The sequence below is a fragment of the Apodemus sylvaticus genome, chromosome 2, assembly GCF_947179515.1.
Source record: "Apodemus sylvaticus chromosome 2, mApoSyl1.1, whole genome shotgun sequence".
NCBI classification, from domain to species: domain Eukaryota; kingdom Metazoa; phylum Chordata; class Mammalia; order Rodentia; family Muridae; genus Apodemus; species Apodemus sylvaticus.
This window is the reverse complement of record NC_067473.1, coordinates 122,029,428-122,035,940: the sequence shown is the minus strand read 5'-3', so window position 1 is coordinate 122,035,940 and position 6,513 is coordinate 122,029,428. Positions and strand designations below refer to the sequence as shown.

The window sequence follows — 6,513 nt, the reverse complement described above, 5'->3', positions numbered from 1 at the left end:
AGGCAGCCAGTGCAACTAGAAAGCCATCTGCAAGAAAAGTCCAAGGCTATTGTTCACAGTGACTTTATACAATGAAATCTCACTATGATTTTGGAAGGCTATGGACTGATAAGAAATTATAATGGTTTAGAGGAAAAAAAATTGTGCAGCCCTGGGAAAGTCCCAGTGAACTCAGTGCCAAGAACATTGAAACAATTCCCTCTATACATCAAGCTTACAAATCCCACCCCCCCATAGTACCTGTCCTCCTCAGGAAAGGACTGGACCCACAGGCTGACCAACCCATTGGCTTAGGCAGAGTTGTATTCATCTTGCCTCTGGTCCATGGAGATGCACCAGTTGCCTGGGAAGAGTTGATGTCTAGAAGCCTAGATGATGGAGCTTGGTACTGGTGGGATTGCAAACCAGCATCATCTCTGGAGCACAGCCCTCCCTCACTCTCAACCCTTTATGATGTGAATGTGATTCATCCCCCTAAACACTGGATCTAGGCTCCAAAGTTTTCTGTTAATATTATTAACAGAGTGAAAATTTAATTCAGCCCTAGGTTTAAAGGAAGGGTATTAGGGAAATGATTAGATTACATTGTGAGGTTGGAGCTCTAAGGACTGAATTCTGGTGACTTTACCAGGAGAGGGACAGGGACCTAGAGAGATGACTCAGCTTCCCAGATGCTCAGCACATCTCTGGTGAATGAAGTGTGACAGAACTTGGACCCACCAAGCGCCACACTTCCAAGCCTTATGATGACTGCTCAGGGAACTGTCATTCCTACGTTGTGGACCTGAGAGAGAGCTGGAGCCATGCTGCTACAGCCACCTGAAGACAGGCAATCATCATCTGCATCAGAACCTAATGGCTGCATGCTCTGAGTGACTTGAGCAAACGTTCAGAGGGTTGATGCCTTAGGTAGGGTTTTACTGCTGTGAACAGACGCCATGACCAAGGCAACTCTTATAAGGACAACACTTAACTAGGACTGCCTTACAGGTTCAGAGGTTCAGTCCATTATCATCAAGGTGGGAACATGGCAGTGTCCAGGCAGGCATGGTGCAGGAGGAGCTGAGAGATCTGTATCTTCCTCTGAAGGCTGCTAGAAGACTGGTTTTCATGTGGCTAGGAGGAGGGTCTTCAAGCCCACCCCCACAGTGGCAGGCTTCCACCAATAAGGCCACACCTACTCCAACAAAGCCACACCTCCTAATGTCCCTCCCTGGACCAAACATATTCAAACTACCACAGTGGGGTGTTCCCATTTCTCTGTTACCACCAAGCTCACCCCTCAGGCTTGCACACAAGGCTCACCTGCATTTGACCTTTGAATTTGGTACTTTTTCTGTTGCTGTGACTAAATATCCAACAGAAGCAAGTTAAAGGAGGAAGGGTCTATTTTGGCTCAGAGTTTGAGGGTGTGGTCTATCATGGAGGTAAAGGCGTGGCGGCAGGAGAGTGAAGCAGCTGATACACAGATGAACAGAGAGAGAAATGAGTGCTGGAACTCAGATTGTTTTCTCCTTTTCATTTGGTCCAGGGGAGCCCTCATGGAATGTCTTCTGTCCTTAGTCAACCCTGTCTGGGAACAACCCACAGACATGCTCAGAAGTGTATCTCCTAAGGGAGCTTAAGATTAAATATTATGGAGGTGGAGAGTTGGTTCAGCAGTTCAAAGCACCAGAGGACCAGGGTTCAATCCCCAGCACTTATATGGTGGCTTGCAGCTGTCTGTAACTCCAGTTCCAGGGGGATCTGATACCCTCTTCTGACCTCTGCAGGCACCATATACACATGGCATGTGTGTGTGTGTGTGTGTATGTGTGTATACATGTACACACAACACCCATATATATTAAAAATAAATAATTGTTAGATTAGCACAGAGAGAGACAGAGAGACAGGGACAGACATACCTATGAGGGCGTCTCCTAATCTCTTTCAAGGGCACACCCCAGATGACCTAAGGAGTTCCCATTAAGGCCTCAACTCCTAAAGGAACATAGAATCACCACACTGGAAAACACAATTTATCACATCCATTTTTCAGATCATTCAGCATTCACATTATATCAGGTCCTACTTTCTGTTGAGGATAATTTTGTTTTGTTTTGTTTTTTGTTTTTTGTTTTTTGGGGTCTTTTTTGTTTTTTGTTTTTTATGAGACAGGGTTTCTCTGTGTTCTCTTGGCTGTCCTGGAACTCACTCTGTAGACCAGGCTGGCCTCGAACTCCAAAATCCGCCTGCCTCTGCCTCCCAAGTACTGGGATTAAAGGCGTGTGCCACCACCACCACCACCACCACCACCCATCCCACCCCACCCCCGCTTATTGAGGATAATTTAAGGACAAATTTCAAAGATAAGTTAACTATAATGGAATTTGGGTTTTATGCGCAGGCTTCAAAACCCAAGCTTCACATAATACAGAGTTCTTTTAATATTCTTCTAGAACCTCCTCTTCTAAACCACTAGATACTGGATCCTCGGGTGCTTCCTCTGAAACAAAAGGGTCAGTCTTGGGGACTCAAAGCCCGCAGAGGAAGGCGCTGAGTCCACTCTGTCTAATGCTTTTCTTTCTGCCACAAGGTGGCGCTGTAAAACAGCAGTCAAGAGGATTGCGGTGAGAGATCGTGGGCCTGCTGGCTTCCTGCTGGCCATGAGGGCTGCAGTTTTATTCAGTAAGTCACCACTAGTGGCCTCAGTCAGCTCTTGGTAGCCTAAGGCAGGAGAAAACAAATAGGCATCAGTTGCCAGTGGCAATGGGTACTGAGGTAGGTGAGACAGGTGAGATGAGGTGTCCCTCATACCTGGGACAGCAGGTTCCATCTACTCACAACCAGACTCCTGGCCTGTCACACGTGACCACTACTCCCCACATAAAGAAATATGACCACTAGCACACAGCACAGAACACAGAGTTCTCCATGCTAATATCTAGATATGTAGATGGGGCTTGGAGGTTTAGCCAATAAGCTTCCCTTCCTGGACATTTCTTTCTGCAAACTCAGGTATTTAATCTCAGGTCCACCCAGAGGAAGCCATATGCACCTGTTCTCCACAACGAACGATCAATGAACAGTTTGGAGCCAAGGACTGTCATCAAGAATAGCAGTGAGGTGAGGGAATGCCTTCGTCATATAGAGCCACACTGCCTAAGTTTCCCACAGAAGCCCCTCCTGTGTCCCTGGGCACTTGCCACTAAGCAAGGCAGGAGTTCTTCCTACCCCCAGCCAGGGGCTAATCTTCGACAACCTATAGCCCCCGTTCTGACTCCTCCTGATTCCCAACAGTGTCTGGGTATCCAGAAGTTAGTGAACACCAGCTATAGCCTCAGTCTGCATTATTTCTCATCCAGTCTGGGGTCCTCATCCGAGGCTGTGTTATCCCATCCCTGAGTAGTGCAGTACTTCCCACAAGCCCAACATCCGATGCAGCATAGGATGAAGTGCAGTCTAGCACCCTGTGCTTTGTCTGCCTCACTTCTGTCAGCACAAGGGCCTTTGCAAAGAACCTGTTTCTGCTGCCATGATGGACTGACATCTCCAAACTGTGAGAACCAGACTCCCACCGCACAGACTTGAGGGAGGAGCACGGACGGTCTAAGGCTCTCACTGCCTCATCCTCTGAGACGCCATGCCAAGCTTCACCTCTGCTGAAGATCTGAATCATTCCTGCAGCTGTCTGTAGCCTGTGAGACCTGCTGCTCCAGGGACCTGCAACTCCAGCATCCAGGACCAGCTCGTGGGGTCGGGGTGGGGTACAGACTTGTTCGGTTTCCTACCAGTGTCTCAGCAGCTGCTTTCCTGGTCTCAGAATGCTCATATTACTGCTAAACCACCACTGCCTCCAAATGCAGTTCCTCTTACTGCCCCTTCGCACTGCGTTCTTGCAGGGGAGGTGGGACAGGACCTGAGACTGGAGAGTGAGCATCTCAGTACTATGGCTTCGGCTTGCCATCAGTTCCCTGTCAGTGGTGAATAGGTATGTGTTCAAGTCTCCTCAGGACATTGACATATGATTCTTGGACTGGGAGTGTATTAGACAGGGAGTGTAGCTCAGTGGTTCAGCATGACTTAACGTATTCAAGGTAATAGGTCCTGTCTTCCAACCACAACACCAAAAACAAATTTCAAATCTACCTCTTACATTTTGAGATTCCACTAACATAAACCTGTTGGGCACACAAAGGATGTTCTTGAGTAATAATAACCCTTTAATACATGTAAGAAGAATGTTTTTAGCTGAGGGGGGGAGATGATTTGGGAGAGAGGACAACTATAACAACATGCATATGGAAATGGCATGACCTGTGCCGCGCCGATCTCCGGACCAGAAGGAAAAAAGACTAGCACACCAGTTCCTTCCAGAGAGAGTTTACTCAGAATGTATGCTAAGTTACAGCTTGCTGGATGTGCCCCTGAATCTCCCTTGAGCGTTACTGATATACCCTCGCTAGGACGGCCCATGGTCTGAGATGACGTTTCACTCTGCCATTGGCTGAGCCACAAGGCGTGAGATCAGGCCACTAATTGATCCACGCCCCAAGCCTTATACGGACTTGTTTACTCCAGGCGGCCAGGCTCAGGCAGCGCCATCTTAAAGGCGCAGTCAGCTCTCCACAATGACCAAACCAATTACTTTGGGCGGGCGCACACCTTTAATCCCAGCACTTGGAAGGCAGAGGCAGGCGGATATCTGAGTTTGAGGCCAGCCTGGTCTACAGAGTGAGTTCCAGGACAGCCAGGGCTATACAGAGAAACCCTGTCTTGAAAAAAAACAAAAAACAAAAAAAACAAAACAAACAAACAAACAAAAAACACAACTGGCAGGCTGACAGAGGCAACCTCAGGGTGGACTTTCTGACTACTGAGCATTTTGCTGTGTCGTGTGGACTTGAGATCAACCATGAGCTTCGTTACAGTTTGACCCAAGAGAGCTTTGCTGAACATTGAAGTGGGCTGGTTCCGCAACAAATCAAAGTTGCCACATTAAATTCAGAAGAGGAAAGTGACCCTCCAACCTACAAGGATGCCTTCCCTCCACTTCCTGAGAAAACAGCTTGCTTGGAAAGTGCTGGAGCCTGATGGAGGCCCATCAAGGCCTCTGTCATCACTCAGGTGTTTCACGTACCCCTAGAGGAGAGAAAATACAAGGACATGAACCAGTTTGGAGAAGGTGAACAAGCAAAAATCTGCCTTGAGATCATGCATAGGACTAATGCTCACCTGGAGCTCTCTCTGGCTAAAGACCAAGGTCTCTTCATCATGGTCTCAGGGAAGCTGGATGTCGTCATGAAAACCCGGAAAGGCATTGTTGCTAGACTACAGACACAGGCCTCAGCAACCGTTCCCATTCCTAAAGAGCACCATTGCTTTGTTATTGGCAAAAACGGAGAGAAACTGCAACCAAAATCCAGATCCCACACCCAGATGACTCCAGTAATCAGATCAAGATCACTGGCACCAAAGAAGGCATCAAGAAAGCATGCCATGAGGTCCTCTTAATCACTGCTGAGCAGGACAAGCGTGCTGTAGAGAGGTTAGAAGTAGGGAAGGTCTTCCACCCCTTCGTCGCTAGGCCATACAATAGACTTGTGGGTGAAATCATGCAGGAGACAGAGACACAAATCAACATCCCTCCACCTAGTGTTAACCACACTGAAATCATCTTCACTGGAGAGAAAGGGCAGCTAGCTCAGGCTGTGGCTCATATTAAGAAGAGTTATGAAGAAAAGAAGACTATGATCATTGCAGTGGAGTTGAAGAAATCTCGGCACAAGTATGTTATCGGGACAAATGGCAATTTACTTCAAGAGATCCTGGAAAGAACTCGAGTTTCTGTTGAGATCCCACCCTCCAACAGCATCTCTGAGACTGTGATACTTAGAGGTGAGCCTGAAAAGTTGGGACAAGCGTTGACTGAAGTCTATGCCAAGGCCAACAGTTTTACAGTCTCCTCAGTCTCTGCCCCTTCCTGGCTTCACCATTTCATCATTGGTAAGAAAGGGCAGAACATGGCCAAAATCACTCAGCAAATGCCAAAGGTTCATATTGAGTTCACAGAAGGTGAGGGCAAGATCACCCTGGAGGACCCCACAGAGGATGTGAATGTAGCCCAAGAACAGATTGAAGAGTTGACTTCAACTCGACTAATCAGATGGACTATGTAGAGATCAACACTGACCATAAATTCCACAAACACCTCATTAGAAAGAGCAGAGCCAATAGTGAGTAAGGCTGACAGGGTGGCAGGCCAGCACCCTGCATCCTTGGGGAAGGCCTCTCTGAGTGCTGAGTGGATGGGCCAGACAAGGTGCTACCCTCAGACAAGGTGCTACTATCAGACGACAAGGTGCTACTTGTCGTCCATGCTACTGTCATAGAAATTGATGTGGGCTCCTCCCTCTTACTAAAAAGGCCACTTTCCTTTCCCCTTTTGGCTAAGGTAAATTGTCGCTTTCAGAAATCAGCCCTCCCCAGCTGAAAATTGTATCTTTACCCTGTTCCATTCCTCCGGCCACA

At 47.8% G+C, this 6,513-nt stretch overlaps 1 pseudogene; it reads left to right on the top strand.

The window, feature by feature from the left end:
* Window positions 1-3,063: 3,063 nt before the first annotated feature.
* On the top strand, window positions 3,064-6,226 carry LOC127678064 (vigilin-like; annotated as a pseudogene).
* The last annotated feature ends 287 nt before the right edge of the window (window positions 6,227-6,513 follow it).